The 19,386-nt window shown below is 44.7% G+C and overlaps 1 protein-coding gene across 3 annotated transcripts in view; it reads left to right on the forward strand.

The window, feature by feature from the left end:
* AMOTL1 (angiomotin like 1) overlaps positions 1–19,386 on the forward strand; it is a 154,614-nt gene that overhangs the window by 33,923 nt on the left and 101,305 nt on the right. The gene's annotated exons all lie outside the window — the stretch shown is intronic.

Consider the following 19,386-nt stretch of genomic DNA (forward strand, 5'->3'; position numbering starts at 1 on the left):
ATGAGCTTGTCAGGTTGCCGTTCTTTGTGGAGCACAGATGAGCACGGATTCAGCCCCTGGTCAGAAGATGAGGGGCCTGAAGAAGAGGTAGCCAGAAGTTGTAAAAACTTAGTCTGAAGTCTATCATTGCATTTACTTGTGATTTGGGGAAGGCGGCTAAACCGCTCTGAGCCTTGGTTATCTCCTCAACCCAACTGGAGACCTTACATGGACGTTGTAGATGGTGTATGGAAAGCCCTAGTACCATGCATTGTATATGCAGGTCTTTAGGAAGTGCTCGCTGTTATTACTATTCATTTGAAAGATATTTATTTCCTGTGCATGCAGAAGGGAATGGCTCTTGTCAATTGTCCCGCTGATTAACTGATAATGTTTTTATTTCTAGAAACTTCTCTGCAACTTACCCATCTCCAAAAACAGATGCTCAGGGGTGGCGATCAGGCCAATTGAATTATTTAAGCAATTTGTCCTTGCAGCAGCACATGGAATGGTTTTTCATGTGAGGTCTTTGGTAACAGTCCCAGTGCTTTCTTGTGGCATGATTGGTAGTCTGTTTCACCTCCAAAGTGTCATCTAAGTCTCCAAGTGAACTACAATAAACCTGGCCTTTAGCAGGTTTATTCTCAGTGTTGCAGCAAGATCATGTAATAAACTAAGTTACCGAAAAGGAGTTTTTGAAAAGACAGAAAAAAGAGTCTTATCTCTAGATAAATGCTGTACTGAAGGCTGCCTATGATGGAGAATCCAGAAATAAGCCCTCTCTCTAGATGGTGCCATTTTCTTTTTTTTCTTTAAGATTTTTTTAAAAAGTTTGCTTATTTATTTATTGAAAGAATGAGCAGGGGAGGAGCAGAGAGAGAGGGAGAGAGAGAATCCCAAGCAGGCTCTGCACTGTCAATGCAGAGCCTGATGTGGGGCTCGAACTCATGAACTGTGAGATCATGACCTGAGCCGAAACCAAGAGTCAGATGCTTAACTGACTGAGCCGCCCAGGTGCCCCTATGGTGCCATTTGCTAAGAAGGCAAAACCCACACCCCTTCATAGCCTTTCTATAGTCCCATCCATGGGCAGAGGTGATAGCCATCTGAACCCAAATGTGACCATGTCTGCTCCTGTCTAGTGACTTTTATTGACTCCCTACTACTTAGAGGATAGATACTTGGTTAGGCATGGGAAGACCTCCATGATCTGCATCACCTCCACCCACTATAACTTTGTAGTTATATTTGAACCATGGGGGAGTCCTCTAAATCCAGCCCTATTCTCTGTGCCTATATTCTGTCCCTCCTCTTCTCCCCTGGCTGGCTCCTACCTTTCCTTCAACACTAAGCCCATGTGTCATGTCCTCCTAGTGGTTCTTAACCTTGCACGTTAGAATCAGGGTTGCTGTTAACAGTCCTGAAACTGATGTGCCTGGGTGGCTCAGTCAGTTAAGCGTCCAGCTCTGGATTTCTGCTCAGGTCATGATCTCATGGTTTGTGAGCTCGAGCCCCATAGAGGGCTCCTGCGTAGGATTCTCTCTCTCTGTCTCTCCCTTGCCCATGCTCACCCTCTCTCTCCCAAAATAAATAAATTTTAAGAACTTAAAAAGATAAAAATAAAAGTCCTGAAACCAAGCCTTAACCCTGACCAAGCACATCAGAATTTCTAGAATGTGGCCGCAAGCATCAGTGTGCTTTTTAAAAATCACATTTCAAGTGATTCCAGTGTGTAGCCCAGGTTGTGAGCTACTGCCCCAGACGGTGGCCATCTCATTCTTTGTAAATCTCAGCCAACACAGAGCCTGGCTTCAGTAAATGCTTGTTGACTTTGTCTTTTCAGATACATATCTCTAAGATTGGCTCCTCTGCTTGTTATAACCATGCCTTGGGGACTGGATCCTTTGACCTGTGCCCTAGATCTCTCTCCTTTGTTCATTTGTTAGGCTTATCCACTTTAGGCTTATTTTTTACCTTTCTTAAAAATTCAAGTTTTAAAACCATGTTTTTAGTATGAAGGTAACACCTGTTTATTTTAGAAAATTTGGACTTTAGAAAGAGTGGGGGGAAAGCCCCCTCCTACCACCCAAAAGCAGACAGGTCCCATGTTCCCTTTACTTTTCCTGATTTGCTGCCCTTTGGGCTTGCTTGACCCTCTGACATGCCTCAGGAAGCTCAGTTGTTGCTGTCTGTGCGCAGACCCTGTGAACTTTCCTCTAAGTCTCTAAAGGAGTGTCCTTGAAAATAACATTCTTGGAGGGTGCCTGGATGGCTCAGTCAGTTAAGTGACCAACTCTTGATTTTGGCTCAGGTTATAATCTCACAGTTCATGGCATCAAGGCCCACATCAGGCTCTGTGCTCACAGCACAGGGCCTGCTTGGGATCCTCTGTCTCTGTCTCTCTTTCTCCCAAAATAAGTAAATTTTTAAAAATTATTAAAAAAAAGAAAATACCATTCTTGGGAGCCACTCTGCTGAGGGCTGATATACCATGAGAAGGAGTTTTTCTTGTGCAATTCTTGTCTTCCTCATTCAAGCAGAATGTATTAGAATAAATGATGACATTGTGTAATGTCTTTAAAATAATAACTTAAATGTTTACCAGCCTCCCTTCTTGCCTTCCTAAGATAGGGGATGAGTTCGTGGCTCTGGATAATATAGTATTTCTGTCTGTCAGAGTGCAGCAGCTTGTTCAGTGTAAAGTTAATCAGGATAGGCTAACTGCTATAAGAAACAAACCGACATGTCAGTGGCTGAACATGATAAAGGGAGTGTTTCTTGTTCATGTTGACTTGTCTCAACCTGGAGGTAACATACTCACTTCTCATATTCCCAAGGTGAGAACTGGTCCTGTAGCCTCACCTAGAAGGAAGAAGGCTGGGCAGTGTCGCCTAGTAATATGCCAGGAAGGAGAGAGCACTTACACTGGGATCACCAGCAGTCTCCACCAGTTATATTGCTTCAACCACAATGGCTGAACCATATCCTGGCCATGTAGATGCTGCGTCGTTGTATTATTTAGGATACTGGTTTGGCTGCTATAACAAAAGCTAAAAGGACGGTGACTTAAATAAGAAATAAGTTAGTTTCTCTTTCACTTAGAATATGGACAGGTGCTGTTATGGTGGCTTCTCTGTGCTCCAGCATCCTGAAATGTTGCTTCCATGTGGTTTAGTGTGGCTGCTTCGGGCCCCACCATCATATCCACATCCCAGCCCATCGGAAAGGTGGAAGGAAAATGGAAGGCACAACCTGAAAGCTGTGCATGTCATTTCGCCTATGTTCCTTTGGCCTGAACTTTAATCCAATGGCTAGCTCCAAGGAAGCTGGGAAATTTGGATGGGAGTAAGGTGAAGTCCATCAACAGAAGAATGGTTGGGGAGGGGGCAGACAGAGAGAGGTGCTGGATAATTAGTAATCTTTTAAACGAGTTATAGGGAATATATCTTAGTGGTTAAGAACATGGACTTGGAGTCATACTGTGTGAGTTTAAATTTTACTTTCTTCCTGACCTTGAGCAAATTACTTAATCTGTATCTTCATGTCTTAATCTCTAAAATCCTGTGTTATCTATTTTCTGAGGTTCCACCAGACCCAATACCATCTCTGCCATTCTAGTGTGTGCCTGGAAAACATACCTTTTGGAATATATCGCCTGGAAAATATCCAGTTGGATTCAGCAGGATATGGGTGGTTGGAAAGAAAGAGAGGTCAGGGCACTTATTCCCTTCCTGGCAGGCTGTGCTGTTCCAGGCCACAGCTCCCCAGAGTCCCCCTCTCTTGGACATCACATCTTCCTGGATTCTGGAGTCTTCTCAGCAGCCCCCCACTGTGGCTGCCTCCAGGGGGCTTCCTCACCATTTGTTTTCCCTTAACCCTGATGGGCTCACTTTCATCAGGGGTGCTTTCATCAGACCCTCTTCAGGCACAGCATCCATTCACTGCTAGCGCCCTGGCTGACACGACAGAGATGACATTAGGACAGCCTCAAACCATGGGGGTGAGAAGTCCATGCGTTGTAGGGCTGATGCTCAGAAGTAGCAGCCATCCTTAAATGTGTACTGTTTTCATGTTCGTAGGCAATTGCTCTTTTACCTTCAAACATGGTCAAAACCTTTTGAAAGATTTTGCTTTTGGCGTATGAACTAAATAATATTGCCACTCATCTCCCCTCCCCCACTCTACATGAGGTGGATACAGCAAGGCTCAAAAGCTGGGAGCAAATCTCTTCCAAGTCAAATGTATCCTGCGTCCAAACTTTCTTCCTTCTTTGATGCTGGGCTTATTATGCACCTACTCGGATGGGTGCTTTATGGATATAAACCGTCTACCCAGCTTCTGAGCCTGGAGTTTGAATCATGTCTCCCACATTGATGTCCTCAAGTATAAAGACTTCTGAGGATTGGACTGTCCATATTATTGACAGATTAGGTCTTTCTCCAAGGCTGCCTTCCAATTTACCAAGAAATCTCTGGAGTGCCTATTTGCGTCCAGAGTCCATTCTGGTTGCTCTAGCCTTTTGCCAGAGGATCTAGAATTCAGATGCACCTAGTGAGGCCAGGGGACACCACGATGTCTGCTCCATGTCCTCAGAAATCGGTGGCCGCACGATGCTGGCCATGGCTGCCCTTGCCCTTGTCCCCTGCTCATACCAGAATGTGGCGGCTTGGCATTCACTTGCTGCAAGCCTGGGTGCTCTCCCAGTGTCTTACCCTCTGTTGCCCTGGGGGGACGAGGATACCACCCTTCTCTGTGCTCTTTTAGCCTCCAAGTGGGCCTGGATCCTGCTCATTACTATACAAACCCAGACCCATCGAGGGGCTGGGATCAGATTGGCTACCTGCCCAACTCTGGCTGGCCTCCAAACAGCCAGAGCGATTCACCCCAGCCTGGGATCCACCCCAGATCTCTGACCCTTGGAAGCCTATCTGTCCAGCCTTCCTCCTACACAGACCCCAAACATAGCTGCTGAGAGGGAGGTAATACTCACCCTGTTTTAACTTTCTCAGGATGACTGACATCGGGAAATTCAATTCCCTTCACAGGAAACCTCACCCTGCTGCAGGGTGTGGTCAGGCCTCCTGGCTCCCAGACAACAGCCACAGAAGAGTTCACCAGTGGTGTAGTGCCCTAAATCTGCGCACCTCAGGGTCTCCTGTGATTGATTTGGTTGGGCACATCAGCTCATTTCATCCTCAGAACTACTCCATGGGCAGAAGGAATTATTTTCACGTTATGGAGGAGAAAACAGAGTCTCACACTGGTTAAATTATCTTCCCCAGATCACACAGCTAGTTAGAGGCAAGCCTGAGATCGAAAGTACCATCTTTGGCTCCAGAGCCAATGTCAGTTTCCTGGGGAGGAGACTACACAAGTTGCCCTCCTCCCAGAGGAGTTTAGTTATGGGTTGAATGCAATAAATTATGTAAAAGTAACTAGCACGGGGCTTGGCAGTACACTATACAGCTGTTCCATACATAGTTTTTGAGTAAATGCATGAATGGTAGGTGCTCTTACACACACATACACATACACACATGTATACATATACACATATATACAGATACATATACATATGTATACATACATACTATATATATTGTATATGCACAATATATATATAAACAAACATATTAAATAAACATATACATATATATGTTAAACAAACATATCTGTGTATATATATACATGTATGTTTGTTTTACACCAACAAATAATGATCAGTATGCTCCAAAGGAATTTTCCATAATAGGATCTGAAGCAACAACCAGAAAAACTCCTCCTAGCTTCCTTCATTCACTTCCTGCTCTTCCTGCTCTGTATTACAGCCTAGAGTCCCTGGGACAGGAAACCTCTTATGGTTTCCCGATGGTGCTCACGCTATTTCTACAGGAAATGAGACCTTTGCAGCAGCATGATTTGGGGCAGGGCAGTAGGAGCTTGGAGAGGAATCTGCAAACGAAACTAAGGGCAGGTGGACTCAGGCTCAGGTAGAACACCATGTTCCTGATGTTCGTTTGTGAAATGATACTGTGTTTTTCCCGGGAGATGAAGCTTTACCTCAGGGTGTTCTAGTTCGGAGAGAGAGGGAACAGGAAAAGGAAAGTGACAATAAATTCTGGGGGATAAATGGCTATCTGCCTTGGTTAAACAGAAGAGCAAGAAAGGAGATATAGAATAATGGGATAAAACATACATACACATGCACGCACACACACATACACACCCCAGGAATATGGAAAGGGCATTTACCTTGCCAGCAAGATGTTTTCACTAGGAATATATAAGCCCGTGTCCAGTTATTCCTGAATATTAAACACAACCTGACTACTTAGAAGCAATGATATTTCATCAATTGTTAAGCACTACTGAAGTCTAGAGAGTATAAATAACTAGCTTGGTCTGTTCAGGGATACTGTGGTTATGATCTTCGGGTCATGTTCTTACTGGATGATCATTCTGGAATATGTCTTTCTTGTTTGTGTTTTTCTTAAAGCAGTTTTGCTCAGGGCTCAGGCACATTAAAATGATTTGGTATCACTTGTGTGCTGTGTGTGTGTGTGTGTGTGTGTGTGTGTGTGTGTGTGTGTGTGTTCCTCCTGCCCCTTTCCTCCTTTCTCCCTCCTCCCATCTGTCTCTCTCTCCCCAGCCTCATCTCTGCCTGTTTCCCTGTGTCTGTCTCCTCCCCCTTCCTTTTCTTGTTGCCTCCTTCCTTTTCTCATCTTAAGTTGGAATATGGACAGAAAAAGCAGTGCTTGCCTTCGTAGGGCTCTCTGCCAGAAAATGGAACAGGTCAAATTATAAAAAAGGATAAAAAAAGAATGCTCTTTGGCAAAATGGGGGAAACAGATGTTCAGGGGTGGTTTTGCTGTCTAGCTGTCTGCTGCCTGCGGAAACACACTCCTTACAGGCTTGCTAGTTATGGACATTCGTCATCACGACACACATGTGTGGTTATTTTCATGTCCGATATGCATATATATTTATCTCTGCTCAATTTGCCTCCCCCTGTGACCTCTGTACCCCCAAATCCAGAGTTGGCAAGATCACTGACCACCTGGTAGCAAGATTTATTTTCAAACTCAGAGGCTTTTTGTTTTTTTTAAAACATTACTGGGAACCGTGGAGACTATAGCTGCTTTTAGATCACTGCTTAATAGTAAATACTTTATGGAAACCTCAGGTTTTTAGGAGAAGAAGGAAGAGACATGTGAGTGCAGAACCTGGTCTGAAATGAACGCTGCAGAAAGTTTGGGATTGAGGGGGAGCTGAATGATGAAAGTCTACTGTTGAGATTTGTAACCTGCCAGGGCATTTGTGTTTCTGTCTCTCGTACTATTCCTTGGCTGTTGACCAAAGAGAAAAGTCCATTATTGTAGCTTGAGAGACTATCCAGAGAACTTGAGACTATCTCCTTAACAAAAAATATTTCCCGTTTGGCTCTAAGAGCCATTCCCCGCCACCACCACCACCCCCCCCCCCAACTCAAAAGAGGATTCCAGATTCCAAGCATTTGCTATGGACTAAGGAGTATTCCAGGTGGGGTTTTTTTGTCCTGTGGGCCTCTTGTGTGGGTTAACTTCCCATGACCACCTGCCTCCTTCACCTCCAGTTGGTTCCCCTTGTCTAGTAGGAGTATAACCAGGATCAAATGAGTTAGCATATCTAAAGCACTTAGGACGGTGCCTGACAAATGACCAGCATTTAATAAGTGTTACCCTTTTTTGCTGCCTCCACCCTACCCCCATTTCCTCTTCACTTTCAGGTAAACCTTCCTTCTGACCTCCATTCTCTTTATCCTCTCCTATTCTGCTCATCTAGTGACAGTGAAAGAAGAGAAAAGAAAAAAAAGAATCAACTACAAAAGTGTAAAGCTAAAGCGACCACAAGCTCAAATGGTACGTTTGAGCAAATTAGAAAAAAATCATCCCCTCCAAGTAGATGAAGAGCAGAGACCGTATTGCCAGTGTAGCGGGTAGAGTGCAAGCTAGACTTCAGCCCTCCACCTCTGCCCCATTCACTCCTCAGCCTGGCACTCTTGTGCAGTGAACAGCCCACACAACAGAACATGGTAGCCCAGATTTCACGCTCCCAGTGTGACCTTGTCATGGATATTTCTTTCCTTTTCTGGGAACTCTTTCAATGTTGTGTACATACTAAAAAGACTAACTTCTCCTTTGATTAATTCTTTTAAAATAAGTCTCCCCCAAATCATTTACACGATAGGATTTATTTCTCCCAAGTTCTGATCTCCTGAATAAAAACTATGTCTAAAACTTGCAATACCTACGCTAGGAGTTAACCAAAATTTATTTACTCCAGTTCAAATGGCAGTTTTAACTGCACTATAACAGGGGCGCCCGGGTGGCTCAGTCGATTAGGCATCCACCCTTGATGATTTCAGCTCAGGCCATGATCTCACAGCTCACGAGACCAAGTTCCACATGGCTTTGTGTGGATGGAGTAGAGCCTGCTGGGCATTCTCTCTCTGCCCCTCCCCCGCTTGCATGTGCCTGCACGCTCCTTCTCTTCTCTCTCAAAATAAATAAACATTTTTAAATGCACTATATTAAAAAGAGCTGATGTTTGTTGAGTGCTTTCCATGCATTAGGTATCTTGCTAAGACATTTATGTCGGTCATCTAAAAAACACATCTTGTGAGGCAAGTACTATTATTTCCCTCCTTTTAAAGATTGGGAACTAAAGCTTAGAGAAGTTAAATAACTTGCCAAATCATACCTGGTGGGTGTAGAGCCAGAGCTTGAGTCCAGCTCTGTTCTTAACTGCTAAGGTTCTTACCCACCGTCCTCAATCCCAGAGTAAGTTATAAGAACCCAAACTCCTGATTCTCAGTGGCAGATTCTTGGCAGAACCATGATTTGCAAGTACGTCTATCTAACTGTAAACATGTAAGCTGACCTGTTTACAGTACTGCCTACAACTTGCCACACACTGCAGGCTAGGCTTGGGGACGCGAGGGTGAAAAGACACAATCCTTCTCTTAAAGAAGTGATGATCTAAGTGGAGGAGAAAACCCAGTTAACAGGAAATTCACAGTGTGGAGCTCTGGCTCCTCCAAGCCCATGGGTACTTACTGACTGGGGAGCTTGAGCAGGTTATCTACATTCTCTAGGCCTCAGTTTACTCATCTGTGATATGGGGGTGCACGTACTGACGTCATAGAGTAATTGGGAGGGATTAGATAAGACAGTATATGCAAAGTACTTAGCACACAGTTGGCACTCTGTGTGTGGTTGCAATTATTATTATTATGGTAAGCGCGGTAAGGGAAGTGTACCAGGAGGGCATGAGACCCCAGGGAGAGGACCTGACTTGGTCATGGAGGCTGAGGAAGGACCAGCCAGGCTTTCTGGAAGGGACCCATTCTCCACAGCATCCTTTCACACAGCATTGTTCACTTCCATGTTCATTTGAATTTCACTCTTTTTTTGGTTATTAGCATCATTATGGCTTTTTTCTACCATCAGCTCCTTGGTGCTGACCTTCCACATTGTTTACCAAATGAGAGACTCAAGAATCCTCAGTCAGAATTAGCAAACAAAAATATAGGATCCCCACTTAAATTTAATTTTACATAAACAGCATATGATTTTAAGAGTATATGCATGTCCTCTGCAATACTTGAGACATACTATACTAGACAAATTTTGCTGCTTTCCTGAGGTTCAAATCCGACTGGTGTCGCGTGTTTTATCTGGCAGCGCTAGTTGTGGGAGCAGCGTCTGGGGAGGCTCCGTTCTTTGCACCGGGTTTTGGCTTGCCCTGGTAGGAGGTGTGATAAAACACAACTCAGTTCCTATCACCAGTATTCAATCCCCACGGGACTCCGCTTAGGTGCTGCTATCAATGAGGCCTGATTGCTGATGTCTGAGTTATTTCATCACCTCAATTAGAAAAGGATGCTGGAAATTAATCCTACAGTAGAAAACCTAAACAACTTCAGGGATTTGATGCATGCTCCATCTGTGTAATATATAAACACAGAGCAACTCCTCCTAGAGAGGCTGGATGGCTTCTGCACTCTGGATATTCAGGTTCTGATGGTTTTCCATGGTCTCTTGTAACAGAAGCTCAGGTCCTGTCTACTCCCTTTTGGAGAGTCAGCGCATCTTACGTTCACTTCTCAGAGTACACAGAGGAGCGAACACGCAGAGCCCTCCTTCTGTAATGCATCGCCACTGAGCCCATGCTGGTCATCACCAGAGGGGTGATACTTGTGTGGGGGTCCCACCACCCGAGAAACCTGGTCTCTATTCCTGTGCAGGGAGCATTATTCTAACATCTGCCTTGGAGGGAGCTAAAACCTGATTTTCTGCGTCTTGCACCCGTGTTTTGTTGTCTAGAGCTTTCAACATCTTTTCTTACTGTGACCCAGTATCAGGATACGTTTTACATTTAGACTCACACATACAAATGTTAATATAAATATAACTAAGACAGAAGTTTCATGAGATAGTAATTACCCTTTATTATATTGGCTACATTTGATATTTTCCATTATGTTCTATTTTACTTATTTAAAATGCTGCTCCGCCCGTTCAACTGATTTCTGCTAATGGGTTGCCAACTACCGCTTAAAAAACAATACTCTAGAGTGTTAAATGGCAAATATAGAATGAGTCTGTTCTTCCTTTCATTCCAAAAGCTACCAGAATATTTGAAGATAGCTATCAAATTGTATCTTAATATTCTCCACACAATGTACTGTTCTTAATACTCCCCGGTTTCTCCATTCCATCCTGTTCAGCATCTGCTGAGTGCTTTCTATTTGAGGAAGGTTTCACTGTAACCTGACATTGAAACACAGTGAGGTGTATGGCCTCACATATAGCCTGAGCATTACACACCCCTTGATCTCAACCTCCCATCTAAGTTACTATCACTCCATTAATCAATACTCACTGTGTATGGTTATTTCATATTTTTAACTTACCTAAAATACTGAGTCTAACCCATTTTTTTAATTTAGTCTCTAAGGGTATATGGAGATATTTTTCCTAATTGTGGCGGAGGGCGCTCAAATTCAGATACCCCCCATTCATGGTTCCTGATCTACCCATTAAATATTCCCAAATGCAAAAAAATGTAAACAAAGAGAAACTGTGTGTCTGACACAGCAGGAATTCAATCTCCTCTTCAAACGACCATATTTTGAAAGAAAATAGATAACAGGTTAGTAATAACAGCTAATAATTATGGAGTATGTGCCACTTGCTAAGCACAAGGCTGAGCCTTTTACACTTTACATGCAACTGATTCATGGATTTCTCAGAACGCTTTGAAGTGGATGCTATTGTAATTACTACTTATTAAAAGAAGAAAAACTGAACTTTCATAAAGTCAAGCGATTTAACCAGTAATGTGACTTCTACGTGGCAGAAAGGGAGCTGGTCCTAGGCCCCTCAACCTGTGTTTTAAAATACTTAACTCAGCATGGAGCGCACAGATTGGAAACTACCTGTGGTGTCTAACATATCTAGCATGGTGCTTTGGGGGGTGCTTAACACATCTTGCTCCCTCCCATAAGGAAAGGGAAGAACTTAGTAACAAGTTCAGGTCCCTAAGAGCCACCCTGGAGTCTATGAAGACTGTCTAGCTTCGTCACTAAGAGCACTAGGGTCGGGCCTCACGGTACCCAGTGGTGCAGTGCTGTCTGGAGGAAAGGGAGGGGGAATCTCTCCTGCCCAGAGAGCTGGGAGGAAGAACCACCTGCTTGGGAAGCAACATGGTGCAGTGATTGAGAACAAGGGCTCCACTCGGAAACCAGGCTTGAGTCTTGCTTCTCACTAGTGACCGTGTGATGCCTGGAAGTTCACACAACCTCACCTAGTCTCACTTCCTCATATGTAAAACGTGGATAATAACACCTACCGTGCAGAGAATGATATACCAATGGAATGAGATAATGTATGAAATCACCTGGCACAGAAGAAACACTATGCTGTGCATGCTAGTTCAAGACAGAAAACTGGGTTTTGATCGTTCTTCTACAACAGGCACAAGGCCTGTTCCCTCATTTAGGCTGGGATTCGGAGTGCACGGACACCTAGGTCCCCTAATGTCCTACACCAGCGGTTCTCAAAGTGTGGTCCATGGACCAGGAGCATCAGCGTCATCTGAGAGCTTGTTAGAAATGCAATTCTTGGGCCCCACCCTGACTTACTGAATCAGAATATGTGGGGTGGGACCCAGCAGTGACTATGATGCAGAGCCTCTGCCCTGCCAGCACTGAGGATCCTGGGTCTTTCCCTGTTCTCAGTGGGACTCAGTCGACGCCTCTGGTCAGACCACATCTTTCATGTAGATACTGTGACCAAATAACATAGACCGTGGCTATCACTTGCAGGTTATTTCCATTTGATGATTTTTATTGTTTATCCCAAGTTGTTCATTTTCTGATGTTCCTTATCTCTCTTCCACTTAATTTGAAACTCATATTGTGCATACCTTATGTCATAAAGGTTGAAGAGCAAGGGACTATTCGCAGACACTGGGTAAGGGAGGCTGGTAACATTCCTGTGGAAGTCTTCCAGGGCCCATCCCCTGGGGGCCCTCTCCTCCTTTGTCTCCTTCAAGTTCTCTCTCACTGAGCTCTTCTCCACTTCAGAATGTTTGCACATGCTGTTTGCCCAGCTGGGGCGCTCCCTGCCTCTTCTGCCACCACCTCTGAGATGCCTTCCCTTTCCAGCCCCCTAAGTAGCCACCCTGCTCCATCGTTAGTCTCTGTTACTGTGCTCCACTCCCGTTCTTCATCACACACAGAGCAATGTGTAAGTATAGATGTATTTGCATGCATGTTAGTAAGACAGAGCCCACACCACAGTGTTCACGCGCCTAGCAGAGTCCGGCTTACTAGTCAATGTGATCAACAATAGGTTTTAAATGAATGAATGAATGAATGTACATCGCAGCTCGCACGTAGCTTTGTCTTCTTTCAAACGCTAGTGCGCTTTCGATTAATCCTTTCCGTTAGTCCTTTTATTAAGGTCTTCATTTTCTCTAGTTATTTCTCATTATTCCCCTTTCTACCTTTGACTTTTCTGAAGATTCTTTTCTGCTTGGTGTGATACTGGCTTTATTGCTGACACACAAAAAATACGTTCTGATTTCTGGATGGATAACTTATCAGTTAAGATATGAATTTTAGTGGCGCCTGGGTGGCTCAGTTGGTTGATCGTCTGGCTCTTGATCTTGGCTTAAGTCGTGATGTCATGGTTCAAGGGATGGATCCCTGCGTCGGGCTCTGTGCTGACAGCAAGGAACCTGCCTGGGGTTCTCTCTCAAGTTCTCACTCTCTCTGCCCCTCCCCTGCTCATGTTATCTCTCTCTCTCTCTCTCAAAAATAAATAAATAAACTTAAAAAAACTGATCTGAACTTTAACTTCCCCCCCAAGTCTGATTTCATGCTGTAAGACGCTATTTTTCTCCTAAATTAAACCACCTAGAATAGCTGAAGCCATTAGGAATGGTGAGAGCATCCCCACTTCTCTGTCTTTGGCATTTAAAGTAAAAGGCATGCCATCTTTAGTGCATATTCTAGAAAGAAAAGAACCAGAACTGCTGTATAGGTTGTGGAGGGACCATCCTTCTCACTATTGTTTGAGCTAAGGACAGACATGTTTGCATAATAAAACACCCAAGCATCCTTTTCTGAATGGTGACAACAGACAGTCTGAAGGACTAACCTTCTGACCTAAGTTATCTCCAGTTACTGAGACAATCCTTGTTTTTAATAGTGATTTTATGTTGCTGTTGTTTTAGAAACTCATTATGATTCCAGTTTTGGGGGGGAAACCCCGAATGTGTCTACATCATCATTGGAAATAGAGAAAATCAAGCTTCTTGTTCATGAAAAGAGGAAAAGGAAGAAATTGTCATATCATGATATACTATAGGATGAACAGAACTGAGGCTGCCTCTTGTTCGTCTGCAATTGGATTCCCCCAACAATTCAACAGAATGGTCGATATGGTTAGAAATTTGGGAACCTGTAAACTGGGCACCATTAGTTACTAAGCTCCCTCAGAGGTTTCTCATCGGGGGACAATTTTACCCCATAGGAGACATTTGGCAATGAGTGGAGATACTATTAGTTGCCACCACCTGGGGTGAGGTGTGGTTGCTCCTGGCATCTGCAGAGAGGAGGCCAGGGATGTTTCTAGAAACACCTTACAATGCCCAGGGCATCCCCTCACAACAGACTTATTCGGTCCAAAATGTCAGTAGTGCTGCTCCTGAGAAACCCTGAAAAAAACCCAATCAACCAAAAAGTAGGAGCTTTCAATACTCCCAGGATTTCTATACTAATAGCAATTAATAATCAAAATGACTATTATTCATTAAATACCCGCTACTTGCCAGCCTCTTTATAAAGAATTCCTAGCTCCTGAGTCAGGATCTGACCCCAGGTTTGTTTGAGGCCATTGTCCCCATTCTTCCTCCTTAGCTATTTTGTGTAGGTTCATGTTTCCTGGACATGATCATGTCTACCCTCTGCTCGTTGTCTTTTATATAGATCAAATCATGTGTTTAGCGCATCCTTGGTAATACACTCACAGGAGAAAGCCACGGGCAAGAAGAGACTGGTGTGTCACAATGGGTGGTGAAGCTAAAAGCATCCAGACAAACAGGCCTCGATCTATAACTTACTAAACGAGCCTGACGCCCATGTAGGATGGCAGCACAGAGCCTGGCCCTCAGCAGGTACTTAATAAATGTTTGTTGGGAAATTTTTTCATAATCAGCAGAGTCCTTGGGTAAGCTTCCAATGGAACAGGGTTTCTAAATGACCTATTCTGTTATATAACATGGAGCTTGTCCGTGGAGCAGTTCCCTCACCTCACCTAAGGCACCTGGTATTTCCAGAACTTCAGAGGTGCCTCACCTTGTGTATCTTCCACTTCTTTGTTCTTCAGTCTTCCATTCTTAGTCGGTCTGGCCTGGCAGGCGCTCATTCCTTGACCCCTCCCTTCTGCACACAATGTTGCCCTGCCCCCTCTACTTGAAGCCCTCCCAATTTTCCCCGAATTTTGCTCCTGTCGACAGTTTGCAAGGTGGGGGGCAGGGCGTGTGTCAGAATCTCCAGAGGAAGCCTGGGCCATGTGAAAAAGCTTATTCAAGAACGTGATTTTATACTTGGAAACAATCAGGGGGAAAAAATTACAACTATTATCTTTGTAAAACAGAGAACTGAAAGAACATTTTGGAAGAAATCCTCTTGCCTGGCAATAATATGGCAATTCTCATATCTGGGGATGGAGGAATGACCATTTTGTGTTTATGAAAAGAAGAAGAGGTTCCAAGGAAAGGTGCTGGGCAACCCGACAGTGTGTGCTTTCCTTTCCTGTGTCCATGTCTATGTTAGTAGTGCCCTCTTTCTCAGCACTTGGGCTTCTCGGAACTCGTCCTTTGCCTACTGTACAGAATCAATCACTCCATTGTGCTCCCATAATGTTTTATTCTTATCCTCTAATATGTCAGCCACCATTCTTTACCTTTATAATACAAAGCTCTGATGTAGTGCACGCTTCTGAAGGAGAATCGTGAGAGCACCCTGACCGCAAGGAGCCAGTGGGAGACCATTGTGCGTGGCCCTCAAACTTCAGTGTGCTAGGAGTCGGAGTGAATTCTGGGATGTTACCCTTGGAGATTCTGAACCTCTAGAATTTGGAGCTGGGGACATCAGAAATTTAAATTTGTATATTTCTGGTTTATCAGTCACACTTTGGGAAGCACTAAAGAACTTGGGCTTAAAAAATGTCCTTCCGTGTTCTGGAAGCCAAACAAGCATTTTGATAAGGACAGCCTGGCTACATTCAGTCATTGGTTTGTGCACTCAACAGGCACTGGTTGAGAATTACCCAATGGAGTGTCATCTGTTGTAGGCGATGCTGTGCAGGAGCGGTCTCTTCTGTGGTCATGACCGCTCTCCTTTTGCCGTCTGTTGTTTCCCTTCTAGTAAGCTCAGACCCATTTGTGGGGCCCATCCTAGTCAATGTAGTAGTTAATAAGGACTTTAAAGGATGTTTTGAGGGTGCAGAGAAGAAGAGTGAGGGGAATGGAGGCTTGCATTTTAAAAGAGAATTTCAATTCCTTGGTATTTCAAGTCACGGAAGGAAAAGTGGAAGGGTTTCTTTTACTGAATTTCTATTGTGTGTCTGGCCCTTGACATGTGTTACCTAATTTAATCCTCACAATCAGCCAATGAGGTAAGGATAATTATTCCCATTTCACAGAGGCAGAGGCTGAAGCCCATGTTATGTTTCTCTCCCTAGCTGGAAACAGGTGGACCCAGGACTAGAACTTGGGACTGACTCTAAAGATCATGTTCATTCTCCTCTCCCTGGATGCCTCTGTCACCTCATTCTGCTGGCAGCCTCTGGTCTGGTCTGGAACATCCTAGTACGTGCCCTGTTTGAAGTTAAAGACTGTCCTTTGAGTTGTCCCTAAGAGTGCTGAAATTGTCCCATCGTCTTCTTAACTTCCTAGGAGTGAGTGAAAGACAACTGGGTCACTTTAGAAAGAATGCTGACCTTTAAGTGGGTACACAGATCCAAAGAAAATACAGATGCCTACTGGTATGCTACCTTACTGCTAGTAAAGCTGCCTTCAGTTTTTTCTTCAGCTTTTCACTGTCAATATACCTCATTTCTATTTGCTCCCAACCACATGTTGGAATCTGTAAAAGGTTATTGATAACTTCTTGCTAGTCAAACTTGAGGTCTTTTTCTCAGGCCTTAGTTCCTGAACAAGAGAGTCAGATATATCTATGTTTTTCATATTTGATATGGAAGATTATTCATTTTCTGTATTTGATGTAGTGATTATTAATAGTTGAGGACATTAAGGTGCATGGAGGGGAAACATTGGCCTGTCATGCATTGGACCCTGTATTATTACTTGGTATCAATTTGAAGAGCCTAGGCTAAGTCCACTCCCTCCAGTCAGCAGACTGTTGAGCCCCAAAGTGGTTACCTACCACTTCATGGGAAGTCTGGGGATCTGTGGCGCTTGATAGAGGGACCATCTCACAACTTTCTCGGGCTTCCATGCCTTCCCACCTTCCCACTCTTCTACTTCTCCAGCCTTTCCTCCTCTTCCTCCTCCTTTCCCTATTTCTCGCCCTGGACATTGTCCAAGTAAACCGATGTTCATAGCTTCATTTCTATTTTTCTCTACACCTCTGTTCTCCGCTTCTTACCCAGTTTCTTGTTCCATGTTTCCTATTGCTGAGAAGACAGTAAGTATTCTAACATCTTTCTCAACCCAGTCCCTCCCCAGCCGCCAGCTTGGCTTCTTCTAGCATTCATCCAATGACCCAGTCTTCCAGGAATGGGCCATTCTTCCTATGACCCAGGCTCAAAACCTGGATTAACTTGATTACTTTGTTCTTCCTCCTATCTGGTCACCATAAAAAGTAAAATCTTGCTTCAAAGATTTGGTATCTTCCCTATATTTGGTATCTTCAAAGACTTGGTATCTGCATGGTATCTTTCTCTTCCTTTCCATCTCCTTTGCTCCAACGTCCCATGTCACTGCTTCCTGTAACTATTTCCCAGATTGGCTCCCTATTTCACAGGGCTATTGAAGGGTAGCTTGAAATAATAATAGCAAGTATATGTTCAGCACTTTTATGCATTATGCTAAGTTTTTCACATTTGTTACTTCATTCCATCCTTACAACCACCGTGTGATGGTTATTTCTACTGCCTTGCAAATGAAACTGAAGTTTTGAAAAGTTAAGTGACTTGCCCAAGGTCACACAGTGTGTGGGCTGTGACTCCACCCATACCTGTTTTGTTCCAGTGGATGCTTGTAACTACTGAATTTTGCTGCCTCCTAGGATATAGTGTGTTATCTAATGGGGGCAATTAATGTCAGTTTCCTTCCTTCTTTTCCTCCTTTTCCCATCCATTACCTCTTCCTCAGATTATACTAAATTCCTACAGATGATACCCGTGTCTGAATACCACCACTCTTCAAGGCTTTCCTTTCTCCTGCATGTAGTCAGTTCTTTTTTCCACATTTTTCAGGCTTCTCCAGTGCTTTCTGGTTTTCTGGTTGCATATCTGGTCTAAATAAATCCTTAAAAGGCCAGTTAGCTGTTGTTTCTTTTTGTGTCATTTATGTGCTATCAAGTCTTAGGGTAGCTGACTTAAAATGTAGTAGGTTTGGTAAATGATTGTTAAACTACTGCATTTGGGTTTTATCTTGAGAGCAGAGGTTACTCAGCCATCAGAGGAAGCAGAAGAATAGACTGGAATCAGGATATATAATCCACCAGAACGGACTAGAAGGGTACAGCTTCTGACTGACTAATTGGGTAATTGCCACAATGCAGTCAGGAATCCCAGAAGAAATCCTGGTCTAGTGAGAGGGCAAAGAGAGGAGAGGAGCACAAGATAAGAGGTGTGGTATGTACTGGCTGTCCTGGTAACATCTTCTGCCAACTGTTCTATTCCCTGGGCTCTGCACCTCCAGAGCAGCAGAGCTGGCCCCTGAGAGCCTCGGAGAAATGTTATGGTCCTGTGCTTCCAGATCCCCATATCCAGGCATCAGAGGTCTACCCAGAATAACTGAGCATAATGGGATGGGGGAGTAGGATTTCTTAATACAGCTTAATTTAAGAGGAGGGGCAGAATCTGCATCCTTTTTCCAGAGCCCCTTTCTATGCCTCCCATAGGGCAGATAACAGCCTGTGGGTTTGTGGTCACAGGATGTACAGTCTGCCAACACATTTAATATCTGAGGCTGTAAGATCGGTTTTGGCCCTTCTGCTGGTCAACTGAGTCGAAGGCTGGGGCTAGTCGCCCAATCCCAGTGCGTGATAGACGCACCAGGGCCTGGGGAACGCCAAGAGAAGTGTGGCCACTTTTCACCTGGAAATTCCACTGAAGAAGAAAGAAAAAAAAAAAAATCCTAAACGTAACCTATCTGGACTTTGAGGGCAGACTGGGAAACCGATTTCTGCCGGAGTTGGCCTGGTGGGAAGGAAGAGAGAGCCGATGGGGGGGAGAGCTGTTGAGTCTGACATTAATTAAGCCGCGGCAGGGAACACAACCACGGAGGCTGTCGCCCTCCTAAACGCTCAGGGAGACACGTCAGCTCGAGCTCGGGGCAATTTCAGCGGGCGACGTCCCGGCCCGGGAGGGGTGGCGGGCGGCTGCAGGCGGGCTCTAGGGCCCAGCGNCCGTGCAGGCCCTCGGTGCGGGCGGGTGGGATCGCCTCGCCGCCCCGCGCCCCATCCGAACCCGGGAAGTTGCGTGGGCCCGCCGGGCCGGGGCCCCGGGGTGCGGGTGCGCCCTCCGAGGCGGGGCTGGCCTTTTCTGGAGGGGCGCTGCCATATGGCTGCATTCTCCGAGACGCGCCCGCGCGCGGGTCCCCCGG

Source organism: Crocuta crocuta, unplaced genomic scaffold, assembly GCF_008692635.1.
Source record: "Crocuta crocuta isolate KB4526 unplaced genomic scaffold, BGI_CrCroc_1.0 scaffold1293, whole genome shotgun sequence".
NCBI lineage: Eukaryota > Metazoa > Chordata > Mammalia > Carnivora > Hyaenidae > Crocuta > Crocuta crocuta.